At 42.7% G+C, this 26666-nt stretch overlaps 1 non-coding gene across 1 annotated transcript; it reads right to left on the bottom strand.

The window, feature by feature from the left end:
* Nucleotides 1-3285: 3285 nt before the first annotated feature.
* Nucleotides 3286-3477, bottom strand: LOC144481081 (U2 spliceosomal RNA). The gene has a single exon (XR_013495741.1). It is a non-coding gene; the product is annotated as a U2 spliceosomal RNA (small nuclear RNA).
* Between the last annotated feature and the right edge of the window lie 23189 nt (nucleotides 3478-26666).

The raw sequence follows: 26666 nt of genomic DNA, 5'->3' as shown, positions 1-26666 counted from the left end.
TCAAGGCAAAATACTGCGGATGCTGGAACTTGAAATGCAAACAGAAAATGCTGGGATAACTCAGCAGGTCAGACAGCATCTGTGGAATAACGTTTCAACCTTGGCTCTCTTCTTTCTTCACAAATGCTGCCTGACCTGTTTTTCCAGCATTTCCTAATTCTGAATCACCAGCTCAATTTTGCCTTGTCCATCATTCCTTGTGGCAATTAATCTACCTTGCCTTGCTCTCTATCACTGACCTTCCTTCTTGTTTTATTTTTGTTGCCGAGTGATTCCTGAGTTCACAATTAGAAAATGCAACAAGTGCTCTGCAGCTCAGTAAAGTTGGTGACCATTAATGAAATCCGAATGGCATTGACATTAAAAATGTATGGAAATGCTTCTGATCAGTTTCGAAGTGGGGATTCTTCCGCGTGTAAGTCAAACGTGACAACCATTACACTACAGAAGCACTGCAATATTGTTACCTGAAGCAAGTGCTGTTTTCTGGAGGGGAAAGTAAACTGGTTCCACAAGCCCGTCTCTTGTCCACATGAAGTTATATTTACAATAGTCCTCCCGTTTCCTCCTATCAAAATGAATAATGATACACCCTGTGGCGTTATTTTCTGCTGACTTGATCAACGAATTGTATTCCATGACTTTTAAAGTAAATTAACATTTGAAAGTGATATGATTAGATTCCAATATTTCCCCGTTATTATTACGCTGGATTCAGTGCCTTAGACGACCCAGCAACGCTACCACAGGAAGCAAATGGTGTCATATCTGGGCTGCCAGGAAACAGAATTAATGGAGTAAGACAAAGTAATCTATCCCATTGAGCCTCCTCCACCATTTAATGAGGTCATGGCAAATAAAGTCACCATAGTCCCAGATCAACATCGGCTGTTATTTATTCATCTGATAAAAAACAAAAATACTGCATACGCTGGAAATCCGAAATAAAAACAGAAAATGCTGGATCAACTCAACAAGTCGAGACAGAAACAGAGTTAACGTTTCAGAACTTAATCATCATCCTTCAGGGATATTCACCTTAGTTGTGTAGCTTCAGATTAATATGCTATACAAAGGTAAACAGAACAGTGTAAAAGTTCAGGACATTTCTTATGAAGTAGCTGAGAATGCCCGAGGGGCAAAATGGCCCACCTCGGTCCATGTTAACCATACGCTAATCAGTGCAGTCAAGACAATGGTTAAGGTGATGTCATGGTGGCAGTGTGGCTGGACGAGCTCAGGTATTTTTTCAATTTCTAGTGTCTGTGGTGATTCGGCCTCAGTTCCCGCCTCTGCCAAACTTCCTGCTGGTTTACCCTTCATGTCAGCAGGTCATGTATCTGACAAAATGTTTCTGACAAAAATAATGAAGATGAAGTATGTAAGAGGAGTTTGTAAACTTTGGAGGGAGGTGCAGCATAGAAGAGTAAGATGTGAATAATGTTAATGATAATTGAGAAGAATGCATTGTAACCTACGTGGAACATATTCCCCACTTTGAAATTTGAACAATCTGAGATGCCAGATGGAAAAGCACATTTTGAAGTGCCGCTGACGCAATGTGCTTAGCGAGCTCAGTCGGTAAAGCAGAAACTCTTCATGTTAAGGTCGTGGGTTTGAGGCCCACTTTGGGCGTCAGTGTTTTTAAACTTTTCTGCTTTCCTGTGTGAATTCCAGCTCTCCATTCCTCCGGCAGTGTCACCACTCAAACTGGGTATTTCCCCGTGCTGCTTTGTGAAACCCTCAGTTACTGGTTTCTGAATGAAAACTGCCTGTCCTCCATTGGAAGCCGAAAAGTTTGGTGCTTAATTCAGCTAGAGGTTTGTTTTTAAATCATTTAGCATCATATTTGGACCGAGATCTGTGATATATTTCTGTCAGTGGAAAAAATAAAATCTACGCATTATTGGCCAGATTTTACCTTGTATTGCCATCTCTATCGTCAGCGCTTTGCAGCCGATCACTGTCCTTTTCCTGTTCTTGATCTTCTGAACATGACATTTCCAACTCAAGCACAAAGTCGTGCATCTCCCTTACTGGTACTGACCACAAAATCAATAATGGTTGATGCACAATAATAAAATTGCTTGCCCTGACAAGAAATCGAACCCAAGCAGTAACGGTGCAAGCGCTGTATCCTAACCACGAGACCACGAGGTAAAATACGAGGTGCTGATTTTTTCGAATATCTAATTGATAATTGAAACCTTTGACTTTCATTTTCTTTTCAGACTTTTTTTCCCCAGAAACAAGTTTCTCCTTGAAATTGTCAAGTTTAAGCTGAGCAAAATTGACTTCTTAGCCAGTGGAAACACGAATGCTGTTAACTGGAACATGAAATTAGCAGTGCGATGAAATAGTCCCATAAGCTGCTGATATGTAACTTTCAATTTCTAAGTCTCACCAACCTCATCATTGCAGCTCATGTGATACGTATGAGGCAACACAAGGCAGACATCGGTCACTGAAAGCAATTGACGCAGATCATATGTTAAACATTTTAATGTCGCATCTCTTTATGTTTCTGTTGCTGCCTCTCCTCCTGCTCCCTCTGACCGTCCAGCTCCTCGGATCAATTAGCTTCTTGTGGCAGACCCAGATAGTTGGAGGGAGGATCGGGGATTATAGGACACAACGTTGTGTGAAGAGAGGGAGTTCACAGATGACAGGGGATAGAGACACCAGGATCTGATCTTCCTAATTCTCCAAGATGCAGATTACAGGAAGTTGCACAGTGCCAATTATTCGCAGTCACCCTCTCCTTTCAGTCTTTTGTACGGAGTCAAGTTTCGTAACCTTTGAAGCCTTGCTGCATTTGCTCCGGGTATTGCCAATACCTCGTTTGGAATATTGTGTGCATTTTTGGGGTTTTACATTTAAGATAGGATGTGCATCTAATGGAGACGGTACAACAAAACTTCACTGGGCTATTCTCTGAGATGAAGGGGTTGTCCTATCATGAGAGATCGGGTAAATTGGGCTCAATTTCTCTGGAGTTCAGCAGAATGATATACTATCTCATTGAAACATACACAAGAATGAATGAAATAAATCGGATGCATTCTGAGATGTCATTCGCATTCTCAAATGATTTAAAATATGGGACACAGTCTCAGGATAAGACAAAGACTTTAGGACATTGAGGACTGAGATGAGGAGAATCGTTTTGTTGTTTATATATCCAATTCAATCCAATCAAAGTCCAATTCAGTGTCGCAGCAAGTGATACATACCCGATCCAAGCTGACAAGACAGGGCTCTCACCTCCTATCTTGGACTTGATCTATAGGATCCAAGCTGATTGGAGTAGGCATTGCACCTGCTCCAAGGCTTGATCTCATTTGCATCTCAGCCAAAAGGCCGAGATACTGCTTTTAAAAAATGCTTCAAATGAAGCTGCAATGTAACCTTGTGGCTTCAACCAAGTACAGCATGTCGATGCTGCACTTGATCTTAGCCAAAAGGCTGAGAAGCGATGACGAGAAATTACTCCACTCAAAATGTTGGGAATCGTTGGCATTTTCTCTTCCAGAAGGTTCGGGATGCTCCATCATTGAACATATTTCATTGTGCGATAGACAGATTTCTTCTGTCCAGCAACGAAGGGAAGCAGGCGGGAATATCGGACTGAAACAAATGCTCAGCCACGAATTAATGTTTCAACACTGAATCTTACGTTTAATAGCATAATTGAAATATGTATATATATATCATGTATACAATGAACATTTATGAATTAAGTAACGTTGGTAACGCTGGGAGACATTTTTAAGGGCGGCCACGGACCCATTACCAACCCGCAAATGTTTGCGTATGAATGCTGCAGGGGAGAAAACAGTATAATTTCCGTCCCTGGATTATTTCGAACTACCAATCGTTCTTTCAATAGCCGAGCTGCAACAGATATCTTAAATTAGGGCGTTAATCATTTCTCTACAGATTCGAGCAAATTCTATTGCTGCAAAAGCTGATCCAGAACGACAGCATGACCACATCGTTTACAATTCCATACAAGTGCCTTTGGTTATTTTGTTTCCACATGGTTGCTGTGTGTGGGGGGTATTCTCTTTCTCCTACGAAAAAGTAAAATGAATCCATGCCTCTTACGGCAGGGAGAAATTAAACGGTAGAGAATAGAATTGACCACCAGAAGCCCAAGGCTACAGGACCTTCAAGTCATGATGTGGAGTTGCCAGCGTTGGACTGGGGTAGGTACAGTAAGAATTCTCGCAACACCAGGTTAAATTCCAACAGGTTCATTTGGTAGCAAGAGCTTTCGGAGCGCAACTCATTCACCTGATGTAGGAGCAGAGCTCCGAAAGCTCGTGCCACCAAATAAACCTGTTGAACTTTAACGTGGTGTTGTGAGACTACTTACTGTACTTCCAACTCAATCATCAATAACATAATTCACAGCTGCACCTTGTTCCAAGCATTGTGAACCATTTTACTCAGGATTTATTCCTGGATTCATATTTTCCTCCTTTGTGTTCTCATTTTGAAATGAGATTTACTTCAATCTCCAACAAAAATCGAATTGCAAACCAGGCGGAAAACCAATGGGAAACAAATCACTGGGGAAGACAGATTCAATGGCGCTCATTGCAGATTCACAATACTCAGCTTTTAAATCAAATTGAGGAATTTTGCACCGAAAATTTTAAGAAAGTTGTTGTGGCTTTTTTTCGAGACTCACACACTCCGGTATTGTGTAAATGCAGCTCGGACGTTCAGTGAGCCGTTTTATCATCTACCTGTGTTTTCCTGAGCCTGTGCTCGGTGTATTGAGAGGATTGTCCTGGGTTGCTGTTGTCACAGGGATGGGGAGCCACCCGCTGATTGAAGCTGCAGTCGCCGCTATCTGGTGGCAGTGGGTGATTGGAGATTGCGGGGTAACGTTCTGATGCTTGTCTCTGTCTCACTCACCGTAGAGCTGATTCAGGAATGTGATTATATTTATGATTAGTGTTGCTTAACCCCCTTTGAATTTAAAATCACGCATGTTAATTTGTTAACCCACTTTGGAACTAGCATCCTTTGCATGCTAAGTAAATGCAACAACGACGACACTTCAGTAATGATGCCACAGTTGCTATATCTAATTCCTTCCTGCAAACATATAATGTCATCACCTCCAACACGAAATCCGCAGGCTTACCACTCTCTGCGTGAAAAGATATCTCCTTATCTCAGTACTAAAATGTTTACCCCGTATCCTTAGAGGATGACACGTGGATCCGGACTCCCCCACATGTCCCACGAGTGGATAAAAAAATCGGTCAGGATTACATTCATGGGAGTTTAGAAGAATGTAGACTGGGAGAGGAGGATGCCGTATAAATCTGTAAATTTCTAACAGGGCTGGACATGGTACAGGCTGGAAGGATGCTCCCATGGCAAGGTCATCCAGAACCACGGATCAATGTTGAAGGATGCCAGATAAAAACATTTTGGACTGAGACGAGCAAATACTCCTTCACCAATAGATTGGTGAGCCTATGCAATTCACGACTACAGTAATCTGTCGAGGCTAAAGCCTTTCTTATCATCAAGAAGGAGTTGTATACAACCTTGGAATTAAAGGAATCAAAGGGTAAATGGTGGTAGGGGAGGGGGGGGGCGTTTGGGGAGCAGGTTTTACTAAGTTTGATGCAGGCGGAGCAGGATCACAGGGCCGAATAGACTTCTTCTGTTCCTATTTTCTACTTTTTTATCTGCATGTCTCTCTGTATTTCCGTTTGTATCTCTTTCGCTGTATACCTCTTCGTTTATGAGAGTTGTTGTGTGCCAGTGTGCCTCTCTCTATATGTCGTTCTGTGTATGCGCCATTGTATTATCTTTGTCTGCAATGGGAAACTTCCGTTTGGGTTACGATTGAAAAACGGTGAAAGCCTCTCTCCCTGAACTGTGTTTCTCTCTCATGCAGTGACAGGAACCTGCAAAGAATTTAATAAGAGATGTAAACAAAAACTCTTGGGAATGTTTTTAAACAGTTTGGTCTGTGGAAAATGTGTTGTTCATAAGACGCTGGGGGAAGATGTTTCTATCTGATAAATGACTCTGGAAACCTGAGTAAGCTTTGCAAGCATATGTGAGGGAGAGGTTTGAATGGACATTCAGGTTTTTGGCTGATTGTAGTGTCAATTTGTTTACAGATGCTATTTACAGTGAAGGGCCCGAGACAATGAATTGCCTCCAATATTTCAGGAACGTGAAAGAAGCAATTCATAAAGTGAGAAATACTGGAGAATCACTAACTTGAAGTTGTGAGGCCTGATCACTTCTACCTGCTGCTGTTTATATTTTTTTACATTTTTAAGAACTATCACATCTTGCCCTTGTTATTCTTGTTGGAAATCTCACTGCTGTTTTAGAAAAGATAAACACCGATCCCACACTAAATACCATTCAACTCCAACCCCCTGTCCCCGCCCTCCCCCCAAACATATGACTGAGCAGAGATTGTGAGCTGTAACTGGTGGCAATGAGAACTATGTTTTAAATGTGGATAAGGAACACATCTCCATTTACAGATCTTTGCCCTGTTTATAAAGTGACGAGGACACTCCCGGCACTCACTATCTATCCTGAATTGGTCGCTGTTCCTCACTGTGTCACTGTTACTCTCTGCATTAATTTTACTCTCTCCTTCGTCATCATAGTTCATCGCGCTCTTTCCAAGAGAAAATCTGCCGGGGGCAGCAAAGCAGGAAAATGGCAGCCTGCAGTTTGTAAACCTCACTGAGCCTTGAAGAATGGTGGGATTAAAGACGAGTGAGTTTGTGGCATTTGACATTGGTGAGATTCAGATAGATTACCGTAAGTTAGAATTTTAGGCACCTTCCCAAATTCCAGGTCGTGCGAATTAATGCATGTGGCATGATTTGCTAGTTTCAGATGGTGAGAGCATAGCCCCATGTTTCCCAACACATTTCCCTTCTTTAATGAGTACTTGCCTTTCTGATGTCTTGCCTTCATGGACATCATGAACTGCCGCCAATTCAGGCACCTTGGACCACAGAGGAAAGAAAAAGCGAGAGAGAGCAAGAACACAGCCCATTGTAGAGGTCACGTGTAAAATGAACAGCAAAAGCAATGAATGTCACATGATGTTGGGCAGCACGGTGACACAGAAGTTAGCACTGCTGACTCACAGCAACAGGGGCCTGGGTTCGAATCCCGGCTTGGGTCACTGATTGCGTTGAGTTTACAAATTCTCCCCGTGTCTGCGTGGGTTGCCTCCGGGTGCGCAGGTTTCCTCCCCCAGTCCAAAAATCTGCGGGTTAGGCAAATTGGCCATGCTAAATTGCCTCTTCGTGTCAGGAGGGCTAACTAGGGTAAATGCATAGAGTTATGGGGATAGGGCCTGGGTGGAATTGTGTTCCTGCAGATTCGATGGGCCGAATGGATTCCTTCTGCACTGTATGATTCATGTTTTATTCGCATTATTTCTATGTCTATTAGGATTATTTCAATCGTTTAAATATCAGACAGAATGGGTATGTCAGCCAAATCTTTAACTCCTCCCTGACTTTACTCTGGGTGCCTGCGTAAATGAATGGGTTAATGCAGGAACTCAACAGCTGAAGCATATACCCACCTTCGTCCAGAATAAAATTCGATTGATTGTAATTGGTGTCCGAGAAATAGCTAACGTTCGCAATTTGGACACAGAGAAAAGTTGTAATTACTAACGAATATAACAAGATGAAACTTCCAGAGACACAGAAGAGTAAAACAATCGACTTTCCCCTCTTCTCCACTTCAGGGTCTCTCTGATTCTCTCCATTGCTTTGATCCAAGAGTCTGCTCCGGGCTCTGTTAGCTATAACGATGTGTCTTACGGTCAGTGCATTAAACAGTAAAATCAAAATGAATGGAAGACAAGGATTTAAGATGACGAAAATCCAGTCAAATGAGACCCAAGCAGCTGTTGTGTAATATGTTGTTTATAAGTTGCAGTACCATGGTGTCTCATCGATGAAAAATGCAGGCTCATAGATAAAGTACAGCGGGATATTTCTTACACTGTTCAGAGCGCAGGCAGTTCCAATAACCACAGCTGCTGTTTTTTCTGTGCAAAATTTGGTTTTCAGTTTCTGACAACAAATCGCAACAAATCGATCAAAGGTGAACGCGACGGTGACCCAGACAGATGAATCCCTGACCCCATAAATCAGCATAAGACTAACACGACAGACCGGAGTGATGGACAGGAAACTGAATTGGAAATAAATACCTATAATCCGGTTAACTATCACAGCAGTGATGATTACGAGGAGATCCGTTACAGCCATGAATACCAGGTAATAAGTGATACATTTGGAAAGGCCACATCTTCCTCGAGGTAGGATCACAATCACTGCCAAATTAGCTGTGACAGGAAAAACAGCATGTGAATAATGCTAGAAAATAAGGACAGAACATAAAATATTGCAATGACTCAGAAGTCGGGAAATCATTGCAGAGAGAGCAGTTTTAGCATATCAGGTGGATTACCTGCCTCGTAACTGGAGGAAATAAAACCACTCAATGCACACAGCTGCTGGCATGTTGCTGCAATATTAGGAAGATTTTTGTTTCTCTCATATGGCGGACACTGAACTTGGTACTTTGCAGATCATTGGCAGGAAATACAATTAATTATCATCTGTCTCAAATTGTAGAGAAGAACAAAGATAAGAAGAGTCATTGCGAATCATTGCGAATTCGAATGGGCTCTAATACTATATTGACCAAGGAATTGGGCAGAAAGACAATATATGACATTGAGTGTTAAAGAAGGGAAATGTTTCACACAAAATAAAAACAGAAAGAAACGATGACTGAAATATAAACGACCCATTTGCTTGGGAAGAGCTCGACTCCTGATTGATAATGATCACAAACTAATATATCAATAATTTGCATAAACCAATAAAGAAACTCAACATGTAAATATCTCATTGCAGGTCAGTCAGCAGTACCCTCGCTTCAGACCTGGAAGGTTCTAGTTTCATGTGCTCTTCCAGGGCTCGAGCAATATAAGATTGTTGCACTTCCAAGGCTGCCATATTTGAGCCATGATAATTAAGCCAGAAGCCAATGAATAAAATAGTCATGGACAATTTCAGCTATTTGGCAGAAAGCTTCCACATTCAAGCGCTGGGACCAAGGTGCGCGATGGTAACATTGAGCAGCTGTGTCAATAACAGAATGGTGCTAAACCAGGTGCAACAACGCCCACATAGCAACAATGACAAGTATGCAATTGAAACTCAATTAAACTTCAATGACAACCAATAGTTCACCGAGAGAAATTCTGTCGCCAGTATAAAAGAATTATCTTTATACCTTGAGCTGGAAGTAATAAATAGAAGAAATACACAATTGCAAGGATACAATGATACTCATCATGGGACGATAGTATAACAGCACGTTAAGCAACCTTTGTGGTTCAGTGAAGAAATTACACCATAAAAGTGGAGAAAAGTCACTAATAATGTAGTGTAATTGTGTCAATAAAAGGGATAAGTTATGTTGTTGTTCAGAGCGTGAAAACGATTGAAGTGGGAAAATGATACTATCTCAGCTGCATTGAGTGTCCCATTAAAAGCCAAATATTGCCCGATTAATGAGGGAAAAGAATATACCTGCTGTCTAGAAGCAGTTCTTATATATGACAGAAGTGATAGAGTAACGTCAGATATGAGAGAAAATATTAGACAATTATATTCACAATGAATAAGTAGTAAAATTACTGTACCTGGAAACCCAACAGCTGCAAGGATAGAATAGTAAATTGCAAACAGCAGACCTTTTGGTATTCCATGCATTTCAAGCACAAACTGAGAATTTGTTTTGCACAACCCCGAAAGATTGTCACATTTATACCAGATCTCAGTCTCAGCGGACATAATTACATGGTTTGATGTTGCACATTAATTGCACATGTTCGTTTAATATCCAACATCACCCTATGATGCTGCCGAAATTGCTGGTGTTTTCCTTTTAATTTAATAGACATTTTATTGAAAAGTTCATCCAGCAGTTGCCAGGTAGAGTAAACAACTAGATCAAACTCCACTTCAAAAATAAAGTTATACGAGCAATGTGGAACGTTTTTTGTCGAAACAACTCTGATGTGGAACCAACATATTGTACTGTATGATTGCTAGGTGATAACGTATAGCCCAACAGGCCGTTGCAAAAGTGAAATAGAGAGTTATGCATAAGGAGTCCATCAAGGGTAACTCAAACCAATTCAGCTGAAGGTATAACTGACCAGACGTCCGAAAGGCAGATGTAACCAAGTTCGAGATCCCGATCATTATTGACAGAGCGTAATCACCGATCAAACTGCAATGTGGGCCCAGATCTATCTGAAACCTCGACCCGGAATCACAGAACAACAGAATAATACAGTGCAGAAAAGACCCTTCCGCCCATCGAGTGTGTACAGACGCATGAAAGGCCCTGACCTGCCCATCTAATTCCAATTGCAAGCACTTAGCACATAGCCTTGTATGCTATGGAGTGCCATGTCCACATGCAAATATTTTGTTTTGAAGGATGTGAGGCTTCCAGCCTCTACCAACCTCCCAGGCCGTGCATTCCAGACCGTCATCACGCCCTGGGTAAAAATAAATGGTCCTCAAATTCCCCCTTCACCTCCCACCTCACTTTTAATTTGCGTCCTCTCGTAACTAACCCTTCAACAAAGGGGGACAGCAGCCTTCTATCCACCTCGTCCATGTCCCTCATAATTATGAACAACTCAATCAGGTCGCCCTTCAGTCTTCTCTGCTGCAGAGAGAAAAACTCAAAGCCTGTCCAACTTCTCTTTATAACTTAAATGCTCCATCACAGGCAACATCCTCGTGAATCTCCTCTGCACCCTTTCCATTGCGATCACATCCGTCCTATAAGGTGGCGACCAGAACTGCACAAAGTACTCCAGCTGCGGTCTCCCCAAAGTTCTATACAACTCCATCATGACCTCTCCACTTTTGTAATTTATACCGCGATTGATCAAGGCGAGGGTGCCACATGCCTTTTTCATCACCCTATGAACCTGCCTTTCCGCCATCAGAAATCTACGGAAAAATACGCAAGGCCGCTTTCTCTTCGGAACTTCCCAGTGTCAGATCTTTCATAGGACACTTCCCTGTCAAATTACTCCTTCCGAAGTGTATCACCTCACACCTTTCAGGGTTAAATTCCAACTGCCACTAATCAGCGCATTTGGCCATCTCGTCTATATCTTACTGTCCCCCAAGACACTCAACCTCACTGCTAACCACCCGGCCAATCATTGTGTCATCAGCAAACTTACTGATTTTTTCCCCCATATATCAACCTATGTCATTTATATCAATGACGAACGATTGGGGGGCCAACACGGACCCCTGTGGTACGTCACTGTTCACTGGCCTCCCCACACTAAAGCAGTCGTCTGTCATCACCCTCTGTCTCCTATCGCTAACCCATTATGAATCCACCTTATCAGATCACTGTGTATCCCGTGTGCACTCTTAATAAGTTACCTATGTCGGAGTTTGGCAAAGGCTTTGCTGAAATGCATGTAAGCTACATCAACGACGCTATCCTTAACACTTGTTTACATGCTCAAACAATTCAATCACATTTGTTAGGCATGACCTCGCTCTGACAAAACCATGCTGACAATCTCTAATCGTACGTTACCTCTACAAATGGAGATGGATGATCTCGTTCAAAATCTTTTCCAGCAGTTTCCGAACCACAGACGTAAGATTCATTGGTCTGTCGTTCCCCCATGCTCGCCTTTCTTTTTAAATAGTGGGACCACATTAGCTCTTCTCCAGTCCACTGAGACCTCTCCGGTGGCCAGCGGGCAATTTCCTGCGTCGCCTCCCACAACAGCATGGGTCACAATTCATATGGACCTGTTGACTTGTCCACTTTTAGCCCGCCAATTCCTTCCATACCTTGTCACTCCATATGATAATTTGCTCCAGAACCTCACAGTCTCTCTCCCCGAGTTTCATAACTACCTCTTCATTCTCGTGGGTGAAGACCGATGTGAAATATTCGTTTAACATTCAACAACTGGCCTCTGCCTCCACCAACGGATTTTCCCATTTATCCTTAACAGGCCGTATTCTTTGCCTGGGTACCCTGAGCGATTCTGCCCCTTTAAAATTCTGCGATAAAATTTCACTTAGAAATTTTAGAGAATGGAAACTTTGTTATGTTCCTGTCTCACTTTGTATATTCCAAACTCATATGTTGCAAAGCAGAGAAATGCATCTTGCTATTCATTTAGTGCTTCTGATTTTGAAAATATTCTGGACAATACAGTGATTCACAGGATATATAATGATCCACACACACACTCCAAATGAACTTATTATAAGAAGCACAGAGAAAGCCGGACCTGAAAGTGCAGGAGAAATTGTTCACTTCATATCTTAATTAGCTGAATTTAGGAATTCAAACCCTGATTTGCATCCCACCTTTAATATAATGTTCACGTTCAATTGCAGTTTAGACATAGAAACATAGAAAAACTACAGCACAAATAGGCCCTTCGGCCTCACAAGTTGTGCCGAACATATCCCTACCTTCTCGGCCTACCTATAACCCTCCATCCTATTAAGTCCCATGTAATCATCCAGGAGTGTCTTAAAAGTCCCTATTGAGTTTGCCACCACCACCACTGATGGCAGCCGATTCCACTCGCCCACCACCCTCTGTGTGAAAAACGTCCCCCTAATATTTCCCCTGTACCTACCCCCCAGCACCTTAAACCTATGTCGTCTCGTAGCAGCCATTTCCACCCTTGGGAAAAAGCCTCTGAGAGTCCACCCGATCTATGCCTCTCAACATCTTATATACCTCTATTCGGTCTCCTCTCATCCTACGTCTCTCAAAGGAGAAAAGAAGGAGCTCCCTCAGCCTATCCTCATAAGGCATGCCACTCAATCAAGGCAACATCCTTGTAAATCTCCTCTCCACCCTTTCAATCATTTCCACATCCTTCCTGTAATGAGGCGACCAGAACTGAGCACAGTACTCTAAGTGGGGTCTGACGAGGGTCTTATATAGCTGCATTATTATCCCCGGACTCGTAAACTCAATCCCTCGATTGATAAAGGCCAGCACACCATACGCCTTCTTAACCACCTCCTCCACCTGCGGGGCCGATTTTAGAGTCCTATGGACCCGGACCCCAAGTCCTTCTGATCCTCTACAGACCACAACGCATTGATCTGGGTTGAAGTCCATCTGCCACTTCTCCGCCCAGTCTTGCATCCTTTCTATGTCCCTCTGTAACTTCCCTCATCTCCCTCATCCAAGTCATTTATGAAAATGACAAACAGCAACGGCCCCAGAACAGATCCCTGGGGCACACCATTGGTGACCGACCTCCATTTAGAAAAAGACCCATACACACTCTCTGGCTCCTTTGGGCAGTCATGATGTGGAGATGCCGGCGTTGGACTGGGGTAAGCACAGTAAGAAGTCTCACAACACCAGGTTAAAGTCCAACAGGTTTATTTGGTAGCAAATACCATAAGCTTTCGGAGCAGAGCTCCTTCGTCAGATGGAGTGGTTATCTGTTCTCAAACAGTACACAGACACAGAAATCAAATTACAGAATACTGATTAGAATTACTGATTGCATTCTAATCAGTATTCTGTAATTTGATTTCTGTGTCTGTGTACTGTTTGAGAACAGATATCCACTCCATCTGACGAAGGAGCTCTGCTCCGAAAGCTTATGGTATTTGCTACCAAATAAACCTGTTGGACGTTAACCTGGTGTTGTGAGACTTCTTACTGTCCTTTGGGCAGGCCAGTTCTGGCTCCACAGGGCAGCAGCACCTTGGATTCCATGCCCTCTCACTTTTGCTAGAAGCCTTGCATGGGGGACCTTATCGAACGCCTTGCTAAAATCCATATAAACCACATCTACCGCTTTCCCTTCGTTAATGTGTTTAGTCACGTTTTTGAAGAACTCCACCAGGCTCGTAAGGCAAGATCTGCCTTTGACAAAGCCGTGCTGAGTATTCTTGAGCATACTAAACCTCTCTAAATGCTCATAAATCCCGTCCCTCAGCATCTTCTCCATCAGCTTACCAGCCACTGAGGTTAGACTCACCGGTCGGTAATTTCCTGGGCTATCCCTATTCCCCTTCTTGAAAATAGGAACCACATCCGCAATCCTCCAGTCCTCCGGCACCTCTCCCATCTCCATCGATGACGCAAAGATCATCGCCTGAGGCTCTGCGATCTCTTCCCTCGCCTCCCACAGTAACCTGGGGTACATCCCATCCAGACCCGGCGACTTATCTATCTTGATGCCATTCAAAGATTCCAGCACAACCTCTTTCTTAAAGTCCACATACTCAATCTTTTCAGTCCACCGCAAGACCACAGTACATCCACCCAGGTCCTTTTCCTCTGTGAAAACCGAGGCAAAATACTCATTAAGCACCTCTGCCATTTCTACTGGTTCTGTACAGACTTTCCAACCTTCAACTTTTATCGGCCCTATTCCTTCACGTCTCATCCTTTTACCTTTCACATATTTATAGAACGCCTTAGGGTTCTCCTTAATCCTACCTGCCAAGGCATTCTCGTGATCCCTTCTGGCTCTCCTAATTTCCTTCTTTAGTCCCTTCCTACAAGCCGTATACTCATCTAGATCCCTATCTTCGCCAAGCTCTCTGAACCTTTTGTACGCTTTCCTTTTCTTTGCGACTAGGTCCCGCACAGCTTTCGTGCAACACGGTTCCTTTAACCTACCAACACCTCCCTGTCTGCTCGGAACATTGTCCTGTAGAACTCTAGACGGACATTCCTTGAAAAACTGCCACCTCTCTTCACTACACTCCCCGGGAATCCCTCCTTCCAATTTACTCCTCTAATTTGCGGCCTTATGTCTTCATATTTCCCCTTACACCATATAAACGCTTTCTGAGCTAGCCTGATCCTCTCTTTTTCCAATGCAAGCATAAAGGTGATAGAGTTATGATCGCTATCCCCAAGATACTCTCCCACTGAGAGATCTGACACCTGTCCAGGTTCATTGGTCAGTATCAGATCAAGTACAGCCTCTCCTCTTGTAGGCTTCTCCACATGCTGTGTTAGGAAACCCTCCTGAACACACCTAACGTACTCCTCCCCATCCAATCCCCTTGCCCTAGGGATATTCCAATCTATGTTTGGGAAATCAAAGTCTCCCATCACAACAACTCTGCTATTACTGCATCTCTCCAGGAGCTGTTTCCCGATCTGCTCCTCCACCTCCCTGTTACTATTGGGCGGCCTGTAGAAAACTCCCAGCAAAGTGATCGACCCCTTCCCATTCCGAACTTCCACCCACAGAGACTCTGTAGACAATCTCTCCACAGCATACACCTTCTCTACAGCTGTGATTCCCGCCTTAGTCAATGCGCAACCGTTATCCTACCAGTGGCTGCTGCAAAGTAACTTCGTCAGGTGGTTACTTCGAATTGCTTTCTTCCTCAGAAGCGACTGTCCGAGCTCTTTAGAACAATGTTGGTCTAAATAAAGGGTGATTATACTGTTGCAAAAAATGTATGAAGCGTCAACTTCGCTGCAAAAGAATGTTGTAATTCGAGAAGTTCCGTTTCCATTCGTTCATACAATGTGAAAATCGCTGGCAAGGCCAGAATCTGCTGCCCATCCCTAATTACGCTTGTCAGAAAGTAACAACCCAGCACATTGTGATGGCTCAGGAGTCACTGGCGAACAGATTATTGCGGATGGCAGATTTCCTTCGCTAAGTGAGATTAGTGAGACTCGTGCGTTTTTATAACAACGAATGATAATTTCATAATTACCATCCCTGCGACCAACTTTCAATTCCAGATTTTAGTACCATGTGTCGATAAATGAGAAAACTGTGTAATAAACTTGGAATGTTTAACATTGGAAATTTGGACAGAGGAGGCAGCTAAAGTGGGAAAGGGATTCAGTTCTCACAATGTGTGCAGGATAACGTTCTAACTCACTTAAAAATGACATCCCAGGAAGTGAAAATCAACTATTGGATGTTATGATGGAGAATTAACCCGTGTGAATAAATGAGTAAGAGTAGGAGGGAAATAAGAAGACAATACTCACCATAAAATATTAAACTTAAACTTCCAGGGAGCTACATTCAGGGAGAGACTGCAGCTCGGGACGGGAGACTGGAATGGCGGCGATTACATTAAATAAAATCCTGCGCCAGCATTCGACAATGCAATCGGTTAAATTTGCTCATAACTAAAAAGAAACTTGCACAATAAAATGACCCATCGAAAATGCAGAATGTGCTATAAGTATGAGCGAGATGGGACACCAAATGTACTGGGGTGGAAACTTCAAATAAGTAAGCGTACTTTAAGCATATCCGGAACAGTTGATAAGCAGTATTGGGCTGTATTTGTGAAGGAAAAGTGAACAACAAATGAAAAAAAATCAGAGAAAAATAAATTGGTGTCGATGATAATGAAATAATATTTAACAAAGTGTACGTGAAAATAGATAACTCTTTAAAGCAATGAATGACAATGTAATGCAGCAATGAGCGGGAAACAAGCACATTTATTAGCAGGAAGATGAATATCAATGCAAGTAGTAAATTCACATTCGTCGGGCCAGATATTCCTGTCAGTACGACTGGCAGATTTATTAATGACACTGTTTTTCTCACTCTTTCCTGTCTGACGAAGAACTGAATTAAATTTGCGCGAAAAACTCCTCAAATCTGTTCCCCAGGTTTGTGGTTGAAGTGAGAGAATGCTACCACCTGCTGGCGGCTCACAGATATTGCAGGATCGAGCCTTTTTGAGTTTCAGAGAAGTTCAGTGACTCCATGGTTGCTTCTGCGAAGCGGTTCCTGAAATTTGAATACTGAAATGCATCGTTAGGGATGGATGTTTTCAGCAGGAGCTCGTCTGCTGCGTTCCAGTGTTTTGTCGCAGTCCATTGTGACGTGAATAATTTCAGGAGGATGTCCCGAATATACTCCCCTAATCTCAATAAATTGACCACCAGGAGCCCCTGGCTCCAATGCTTTCCAGTGAATCATCAAAACCAACATTCGCAACTTCCACTTCTTAGCTGTAACCCTTCCCAAACATTTTGATCTATTTTACTCAGAGTTTGTTCTTGCATTTAATATTTTCTTGCATTGTGACCTAATTTTCAAATCAGATCCACTTCAACATCCAACACATCGACTTCCTTCTTTTGAGAAAATGAGAAATTCGCGAGAAATCAGTCAATGTCCAAGGGGGTGTCTCCATACTGCGCAGCTTGCTGATGGCTGAGGAGGCTAATCCTCGGATGCCGATTCTGACACAAGTGCTGGAATGAAGCTGCCTGGTGTGTTTGTGGGTTAATGCTTTTTCCTTGGCATCTCTTTGCAAACCGCTATAACCACTGCCAATCTTGGTGATGCACTGCACCCAAATGGAAGTGTCGCCATTCTGTCTGGGGTCAGTAAGTGTAATTCCGGTACGAAAATCGATACCGTGGATATCTGTATCACACTTACAGGCATGAAAAAGCAAGAACTATGAGCTGTTATGTCTGATCTTATCTCGGCATAAACAACATTTTCCGACGCGCTCAATCTCGTCATTTCAACCCTTGCTAATTAAAAATCTCTCTATCATCTCTCATCATCTCTGTTTTAAATCGCCAACTCCTTATTCTGAAGCTATGACCTTTCGTTCTACATTGTCCGACAAGATGAAACATCCTCTCTAAATCTATTTTGTCAATCCCCATTTTCACCTCGTAGACCCTAGTTAGATCTCCTTGCATTCTCTTAAATTCCAAGGACTACAGGCTTAAACTTACAAATCAGCCTTCAGGAGACAATGCGCTCAACTGTGGAATCAATCTGGCAAACCAGCTCTGAATGACCTCAATTTAACTACATCCCTCTTCAATTGAGGGGATTAATACTGTACGCTATATTCTAACTGTGGTCTCACTAATGCTTTGTCCAATATCAGCAATCCTTCATAACTTTTATATTCTATTTCGATAGCAATGAATCTCACAACTGCTTGAAATTAAGGCCTGAAAATCTTGCCGACGAAATATTAGAACACTTTTCAAATGATGCACGGTAGGCCGAAGGGGCGGTAATTTGGAGAACAGGATTTGTCTTTTTTTTCTCGTGGACAGGACATACTTGGAATATTTTCCACATTTTCTTTTGTGTCAGGAATGGAATTGCTGGTACATTTGTATGGCTACTTGGAGACAACGGTCTGCATTATCGCTGCCCAGATGCAGCCACGTCCCATAGTCGCTTCTGGACACAGAGCCATCAACCGTTTGTTGATAGCACGTGGACCAAATAATATTCGCAGAAGTTTGAAACTAATGATGCTGCAATCCGCGGGAGTCGGAACAGAGAAAATCTCGAGTATCCAATGCAGTATAAAACAGTGAGAAATTGCAAATTGCAAAGAACTCAAACGAGGAATTAGAAGGGCAAAAAGGGGTCACGAAATGTCCTTGGCAGACAGGATTAAGGAGAATCCCAAGGCATTTTATTCATACGTTAGGAACAAAAGTGTTGTCAGGGTAAAAATCGGACCTCTCAGGGACAAAAGTGGGGAATTATGCTTGGAGCCCAAAGAAATAGGGGAGATCCTAAATGAATACTTTGCCTCGGTATTCACAAAGGAGAGGGATGTGTTGACTGGGACTGTCTCGGAGGGGAGTGTTGAACCGTTGGAGAGAATCTCCATTACAAGGGAGGAAGGGTTAGGTTTGTTAGACAATATAAAGACTGACAAATCCCCAGGGCCTAATGGAATCTATCCAAGGCTGCTCAGGGAGACGAGAGATGAAATCGCTGGGCCTCTGACGCAAACCTTCGTCTCGTCACTGGATGCAGGTGAGGTCCCAGAGGATTGGAGGATAGCTAATGTGGTCCCGTTATTTAAGAAGGGTAGGAAGGATAACCCGAGTAATTATAGGCCGGTGAGATTGACGTCCGTGGTGGGGAAGTTGTTGGAGAAGATTCTTAGAGATAGGATGTATGCGCATTTAGAAAGGAATAAACTAATTAACGATAGTCAGCATGGTTTTGTGAGAGGGAGGTCATGCCTCACTAACCTGGTGGAGTTTTTTGAAGAAGTGACCAGAATGGTTGACGAGGGAAGGGCCGTGGATGTCGTCTATATGGACTTTAGTCAAGCGTTTGACAAAGTCCCTCATGGTAGGCTGGCGCAAAAGGTTGGATCTCATGGGATAAAGGGGGAGGTGGCTAGATGGGGGGAGAACTGGCTTGGTCACAGAAGACAGAGGGTGGTAGTGGAAGGGTCTTTTTCCAGCTGGAGGCCTGTGACTAGTCGTGTTCCGCAGGGCTCTGTATTGGGACCTCTGCTGTTTGTGATTTATATAAACGATCTGGAAGAAGGTGTAACTGGGGTGATCAGTAAGTTTGCGGACGACACAAAATTGGCAGGACTTGCAGATAATGAGGAGCATTGTCAGAAGCTACAGAAGGATATAGATAGGCTGGAAATTTGGGCAAAGAAATGGCAGATGGCGTTCAATCCTGATGAATGCGAAGTGATGCATTTTGTTAGAAATAATGTAGGGAGGGGCTATACGATAAGTGGCAGAACCATAAAGGGTGTAGATACGCATAGGGACCTGGGTGTGCAAGTCCACAGATCCTTGAAGGTGACGTCACAGGTGGAGAAGGTGGTGAAGAAGGCATATGGCATGCTAGCCTTTATAGGACGGGGCATAGACTATAAAAGTTGGGGTCTGATGTTGCAGATGTATAGAACGTTGGTTCGGCCGCATTTGGAATACTGCGTCCAGTTCTGGTCTCCACACTACCAGAAGGACGTGGAGGCTTTGGAGAGAGTACAGAGGAGGTTTACCAGGATGTTGCCTGGTATGGAGGGGCTTTGTTATGAGGAGAGATTGGGTAAACTGGGGTTGTTCTCCCTGGAAAGACGGAGGATGAGGGGAGACTTAATAGAGGTGTATAAAATTATGAAAGGCATAGATAGGGTGAACGGTGGGAAGCTTTTCCCCAGGTCGGTGGTGACGTTCACGAGGGGTCATAGGTTCAAGGTGAAGGGGGGGAGGTTTAACACAGATATCAGAAGGACATATTTTACACAGAGGGTGGTGGGGGCCTGGAATGCGCTGCCAGGCAAGGTGGTGGAGGCGGACACATTGGGAACGTTTAAGACTTATCTGGATCGCCATATGAACGGAGTGGGAATGGAGGGATACAAAATAATGGTCTCGTTTAGACCAGGGAGCGGCACGGGCTTGGAGGGCCGAAGGGCCTGTTCCTGTGCTGTATTGTTCTTTGTTCTTTGTTCTTAAATCACTGTTCCGCCTCAATTTACATTTAAAAGTTAAAATGTAATTGGTAAATTGGCTATAATTATATTTCCTCCACTTTCATGGGAATGCATCTTCCGAAAAGTAATTTATCACGTTATCTCAATTGAAAAGGAGACCAAAAGTGTTAGGTAAACTATTGCTTCTCAATTTTGAAAAGGAAGTTGGACAAATGGTTTCATTGGAAGCGCGTTGGTTGTCGTGTCAATTACACTGAATGAGCCATTGTTTGTGGAAGATAGTGGGGTGCTTCCCAGGACAAGTCAAAAGTTCCTGTCCTTGTAAGAGGAAGAAAAACTGAGAATATTAATATGCGAAGTAGGGTGGGGATTCCACAGCTCTGGTGTCCATCAAGCAGGGTGGGATGAACACTCGTGGCTTAGATAAATATTGAACTGTTGGAAATGGTAACACGGCTGTATAATCGGCCCAATAACTATCTAAATGAAGGAAATGCGAGCAGAGAACATAAAATGCGAGAGGAAAAAGAATGGGAGAAAGTGCAGCTAAGGAAGCAGTCGGATTTACAGGGCGATTTAGTGGATAATAATTACCAACTTCTAGCAAGAAATATACAAGGCAAAATCAATCGAAAGTGCGGAAAATTTAGAGATCAACATTGGAAAGGATTGGAAAGGGAATATTTTGGATGCAATTGAGCAATATTTCAGTATTGTTTGTAAGAGTGGGAAACAACACTGAGTTAAGGACATTTTAAACACAGCGTGAAGGAAATGTTGAGCAGGGCTAGAACAGGAATGAAATAAAACAGATATAGCGCAGATATAGCTATGTCCTTACACATAGCAATGCCTATTTATTCAATCAATTGATTGTTTTTTTTTAAAGGGTAAAATCTTCAATGTGACATTTTCTTCCAATACTCCTGGGTCTGGTCATCAGCAGAGTCACGATTAAACTGAGAAATTAATAGGTAGAGGAGAATACGCTGGAAAATCTCAGCAGGTCTGGCAGCATCTGTAATGTTTTGACACAGTGTCAGCTGGACTCGAAACGTCAGCCCTTGTCTCTCCTTACAGATGCTGCCAGACCTGCTGAGATTTTCCAACGTTTTCTCTTTTGGTTTCAGATTCTAGCGTCCGCAGTAATTTGCTTTTATAAATTAATAATTGGACTTGTTTCAACCGACATGTAACCACTCTGAACAAGACGCACCTTCACTGAATACAGCAATACAGAACAATCGCTGTTCAAATGCAATATATTTGAGCTCATAAAGCTGATTTGCACAATCATTGGAAACTTGTTCTAACGGTCCCGTGAGTACTGAATGCAACAGGAGGCTTTAGGAGATTCCATAAACTGAATTTCAAAGACAAAATGCCGGAACCACTCAGCAGGATTGATAATAACTGTGGCAAAATATTTCGTGCTCGTTTGATTGAGAATCCCAGCAGTTTTGTCTTTAATTTCAGAAGATATGTATAATCTCAGTGACATGAACCAAACCATTCAGTCAATGATCGCGTTCTGCACCACTGGTCACTTTGGAAAAAACAAACTCATCAAACCATAGTAATTAATTTTGTAATCGGGCCAATGTACTGTGGGTGTAAACAATGTCTGATGTGTTGGTCTACATTTAATGTCACCATGTTGAACTGAATCAATTCATACAGAATCTAACTCCTTTAAACTGAACAGCGCTTTGCAAAAATGAATGAAATGTACTGAACCGACACTGTCAGCCAGAGAAAAACGGTGGCCTAAAGAGCAGATCAGAGATGAGAAAACGTCCGGGCCAGTAACTCAACTCTTGCTTCCACAATTAAAGTCCACAATCTATAAGGCACAAGGGTTGTGATGCAGTGCGCATGTCTGACGCATGCAGCTCCAACCAAGCTCATAAATGTCAACACCATCGACTCCCAGCTTGGGTCGCTGTCTGTGCGGAGTCTGCACGTTCTCCTTGTCTGCGTCAGTTTCCTCTGGGTGCTCCGGAGTCCTCCCACATTCCTAAAGACGTGCTGATAAGGTACATTGACCGTGCTAAATTCTGCCTCAGTGAATCCAAACAGGCACCGCGGTGTGGCGACTCGGACATTTTCACAGTAACTTCATTGTAGTGTTAATGTAAGCCTACTTGGAACAATAATAAATAAACTTAAATTAAGTTGTTGGACAAAACTCTCTATCCAACATCTTATGACCCATATCCTTCACAAGTGTCGCACACGAGAACACTGTGTGTTAGCTCCCACATGCACTGCATTCATTCGCCAAGCTTCCTTCGACAACACAATGTAAACCAGCGATCGCTAGCACTAAGAAGGACATGGGTTGTGGACAAATGAAAACAGCACCACCTGCAGAATTGGACATGAACCAGAAATGATCCTGACTTGGAAATCTGTCGTTCTCCATGGCTGTTGAATCAAAATCCCACAACGCCCTTAAAACAGTGATGCTTGTTTCATTTCTTTCAGGACCTCGGTGTCGATGTCCAGGCCTGGAGTTTTGTCACCCGCACCTGATTGTTCTTGGGAAGGGGGCAATGAGCCACTTTCTCGAAAAGCTGGAGCCCATAGACACACAGGCCTTTGAGGGACGGATTGCTCTTTCTGCATTGCGCGTGTAGTTAGACCACGTCGACAGCAACAGTTTAAGAAGAAAACAAACCACCAACTTCTGTAAGGCAATTCTAAATGGTCAATAAAACTGATGACTTACGCAGCGATAACCACAATTAGTGGAAGAGTTCTCAAAAGCCTGTGACCACGCTGACCACTCTGAAGCGCACTTTAAAATTGATGAATCTTAACTGCCTGCATGTAAATTAATTGTTACAATCCGGATCTCCGTACACAGAACAGAAAATGACGCAACTCATGTTGCATCTAGCTGCACTGAGAGTTGCTGTAATAATCTGCAAGTGACCGAACTGGAATTAATCATAATTAATAGCAACCTGCTATTAATGCCACTCTATGCCACTATCCTTGAATGTATTTGATCCAGAATGAATTGGCCAAAATTGCGAAATATCATTATGCTGAAGAAGATAAGTATACATGGAATTTACAGGCATTGAGGAGAAGTCGGCACCCAAAATAACGGTGCTGAAATGGGCATTAGTAGAATGAACCCAGCTGTGTTTTGTTGGAGCTGCTCATTGTAAATTGGTGTTGTTTGTATTGAATATAACAGCACGCTCCAGGTCTTTGGAAACATGGCGACAGGAGTAGATCATTTGATCCTGTCCAGCTTGCTACGCCACTCAATTAGTTAATGGATAATAATCTACCCCAATTACCATTGGCGAATGGATACCAACGTATCCTATAACCGTGCTGACCTGTTCAGTCCACATAGACTTTAAGATGTTGAACCTCATCTGTCCACATTTCAATGAAACGTGACAACCGAGACCTCACAACAAGAAACACAGGTGCCAGAAACGGACACTGAGTCTGTTGTACTCGATGTAATTGCATTGAAACACACCTGACCACATTACGTTAGCATAGCAGAAAGTGTCCTGCCCATATTCGATGCGGTCTTGCCTGGTATGATTTTGCCAACATTGAATAGAAAAATACGAGCCTGAAATTGTGTACATCGAATTTGACCAACTTAAATTAGAAGATTGAACTGACAGATAGTGAATAGTACATGTCGGCAACAAAAATATAAGTACCAGCTGGACATGTTTGCACTGAATTCAACTGTGCTGTCATCGAGCTAGTCACTATGAATTGCACTGGTATATGTCCAATATGATGGCACCCTCCAGGGCAATATCAACATACGGACAGGAGTAGGTCATTCGGCTCGTTATCCTGCTCCGCCATTCAATTAGATCATGGGCAATTATTTACATCAACATCACCTTCCTGGCAGGGGTGAAACCATGATCATGCAGGTGGTTCGCCCAGGACGAGGCTAGCCCGTTTCAATTAAGGTGTGCTGACACCTACGATGCCCCCAGATGCGGTATACTCGACTGAAACATTTGTAGTACTCATAGAATCATAGAAACCCTACAGTGCAGAAGGAGGCCATTCGGCCCATCGAGTCTGCACCGACCACAATCCCACCCAGGCTCTACCCCCACATATTTTACCCACTAATCCCTCTAACCTACGCATCCCAGGACTCTAAGGGGCAATCTTTTTTTTTAACCTGGCCAATCAACCTAACCCGCACATCTTTGGACTGTGGGAGGAAACCGGAGCACCCGGAGGAAACCCACGCAGACACGAGGAGAATGTGCAAACTCCACACAGACAGTGACCCGAGCCGGGAATCGAACCCAGGACCCTGGAGCTGTGAAGCAGCAGTGCTAACCACTGTGCTACTCGTTGCTGCGCTTGCGCTAAAAAAACACAGCCCTACACCATTTCCATATTAGTTGATGTCATCAACTCCCAGAAATCAACCGATTTATCTGCCCAACTGTTAAGTTTCCACAACTCTGTAGTGGAGAAATCTAGAATAGTGGAGTATATACCGCGAAAGCGTCTGGGTGGAATCGTTGTTGGTGGAGATTGATGGGCGGAATGGCCTCCTTCTGCATTGTACGGATTCTATGAAATATATTCTATGATCCACTCTCTGAGTGAAGAAACGTCCCATAATCTCAGTGTCAAATTATTTACCCCGTTATCCTGAGATTAAGTCCCCCGGTTTTAGATTGTAAGTCTGCATCGCATTAATTGTTGAATAAGTCACTATACCTCGAGTGTAACATTACTTAACTGTACCTGACCACAGTGAATACAAAGGGTGCAAATTCTTGGGGAGATTCACAACGTGCGTACATGTGATCAGTGATCGCAGGGACATGATAATTAACAAAGCATGAATTTGGCATCATTTTGCTAAGAACATTTCCAGTTCTGTTGGCCTGACCCCAATATTAAGATGCTAATGGTTATCGAAACAAGTATAACTGAGATCCTTCTTACTTTCTTGACAATTCGCATTAGAGCTCTGTTAAGTCTTAATTCAACCCCATAAAACAAAAACACCAAATAAACAGGAGCTGGACTCATCTGTTTGTTACAATAACTTCAATTAAGACAAAAGTTAAGACGACTAATTAAATCTCTAGAGCCTGTTATGGAGTATAATTGCGACTATTTTCAGGGAAATGCAGAAAACGCTCAGAGTTTTGACAGAAATGCACGCAATACCGAAAGGTCTGGTGTTTGCCATTTACTATCCTGTCCTTGGGGCTATAGGGGTTCCAGGTATGATATTGTAATTTTGCAGTTAGTTAATAGCTAATTATCGTTCAGCTCCATCAATGCTGTCTTTGTATTCACATCACTTCTTCAAGTTACATACGTATTTGCTTGTGTTTAATCCCTCCAGCGATATAAATTGTTTTATTTGAAGGATATACATTATTTTTTTAAGTACAATTCTTTATATGTAACTGCATTAATTCGTCTTTTTAAAAGTACATTATCGGACGTTTGTGAATATAGTTTAGCGTAATTAACGTTAAAGTTTCAAACCTTGAATGTTTTCATTGCACCTATTTCCCCACATAGTTTCTTCACTTGAATGCACTTTTCACTGACACCATCTTCCTCCGATAGTTATTATTTAATCGCGGCACTTATAGAATTTCACCAATTTACTTCTCAGATCTCAGTGTGTATCTTCAATTTTATTGTTTAATAGAACCGCTAGAATGGATTAATTAGCTTACTATTAACACCGTATAAATGCAATTCATTTTTTTTATTTTCAGAACTGTAGACGTTATTATGGTTTTATTTAGATCCCTTGTGATTGTCCCAAATAGTCAATTCTGACACGGCTATCACAGAGTCAATGGACTGGCATTGTATTCTCGGTGCGGTTACTTGCAGTGACTTTTAAACTTTCGTATCACGTTGTTTTTGTAGATTTATTGTTGACACGTGTAGTGAAGCAATAATTCCCTCAAATAATTCAACAATTGAGAAGATTGAACCACTGAATAATCCCAAATTGAATTGTATCAAATCGTTTATTTAAGGAACGTTAGGAGGCATGGCGGTTGACAGACATGTAAGCAATATAATTGTTGCCCTCTAATGGATGACTGATATTACCCTTCACTCACCGAACTCAGTGCTCGTATTCTCAGCCGCTAACGCTTATAGACACTGGATTTCTCATGAAGAGAGCTCCAGTTTGCCCCTGCATAGCACATAAAATGTCCCCGGCAATTTCACAGAAATTTTCATTGTTCATTCTCTTCCCTGGGATGGTATTTTTGTGCAAGTTTATTCCCAACCTTTCGAAAACAAGTGAATGATTTTAGACCATAAGACCAT

The sequence above is a fragment of the Mustelus asterias genome, chromosome 30 (assembly GCF_964213995.1).
Source record: "Mustelus asterias chromosome 30, sMusAst1.hap1.1, whole genome shotgun sequence".
NCBI classification, from domain to species: domain Eukaryota; kingdom Metazoa; phylum Chordata; class Chondrichthyes; order Carcharhiniformes; family Triakidae; genus Mustelus; species Mustelus asterias.
This window is presented reverse-complemented; position numbering and strand designations above follow the sequence as displayed.